This window comes from Herpailurus yagouaroundi, unplaced genomic scaffold (genome assembly GCF_014898765.1).
Source record: "Herpailurus yagouaroundi ecotype Mexico unplaced genomic scaffold, PumYag 188, whole genome shotgun sequence".
NCBI lineage: Eukaryota > Metazoa > Chordata > Mammalia > Carnivora > Felidae > Herpailurus > Herpailurus yagouaroundi.
The window spans coordinates 19,316,101-19,317,380 of NW_024412419.1; positions in this window are offsets into that span (position 1 = coordinate 19,316,101).

Genomic DNA, 1,280 nt, shown 5'->3' on the forward strand with positions numbered 1-1,280 from the left:
GGACCGCGAGATCGTGACCTGGCTGAAGTCGGACGCTTAACCGACTGCGCCACCCAGGCGCTCCAAAGAAAGAATTGTTTTAAAGGAAAGCAATTAGTTTTAGAAGTATGAGATTTGAAGAAGGACAAAGTCTTAGGAGAAAAAAATTAGTGACCATGAAATTCTGGTTTTCTGAATGTTTTTAATTTGTTTCCTACTTTAAAAAAAATTTTTTTTTTAAGTTTATTTATTTTGAGAGGGAGAGAGTGCAAGCGTGTGTGTGCAAGTAGAGGAGGGGCATAGAGGGAGAGAGAGAATCCCAGGCAGGCTCCATACTGTCAGTGCAAGAGCCTGATGCGGGGCTTGAACTTACAAACCATGAGATCGTGACCTGAGCCAAAGTCTTATGCTGCACTGATTGAGCCACCCAAGTGCCTCTGCTTTTTAATTTTTTAAATCAAAATAATATATACACATAGTTTAAAAGACAGTAGTGTTAGAAACCTAAAAATGCACCTATTCTTTAAGTACAACTACTTTGAACTCATAGCTGTTTCTTCTGTTATGTACAGTCGTATTTCTTTACAATGTACATTTTGAGTTATTAATTTTGAACATTGCTTTTCATATTGCTATTAGGATAGATAACCATTTTAGCCATCTTTTGTTTACCCCTTTTACCTTCTCACATTCTTTTAATAGTTTTATCTCATTTTTTTCCATACAATAAGTAAAAATATACACTATTTTTCCCCCTTTTAGACCTCAGGTTCATCCTTGGTCCAGAGATGGTATGTTCATATTTGTCTAATAACTATAATAAACATCGCAAACTCAAAAGAATATTGACAATATTATATCTTACATTTAACAGTCGTTTTTTTAAAGCTTTTTTTTTTTTAAAGTTTATTTATTTTGAGAGAGAGCACACATCCAGGAGCAGGGGAAGGGTCAGAGAGAGAGTGAGAGAGAGAATCCCAAGCAGGCTTCGCACTGTCAGCTCATAGCCTGACGTGGGGCTCTGTCTTACGACCCATGAGATCATGACCTGAGCCGAAATCAAGAGTCAGACACCTTACCAACGGAGCCACCCAGGCACCCCTAACAATCATTTTTATGGCTGCATTTTTAACGCCTATAGTTTACTCATATAATCTATTTAAGATGTTATAAATTAATGATATAAAAAAATTTTCTTGTCTGGTTTATTTGTAAATCGAATGCCTAATTCAGTGCCTTATGTTTAATATATACATATATATTTAATGCATTAAATATATATGTATATATATTTAATGCAT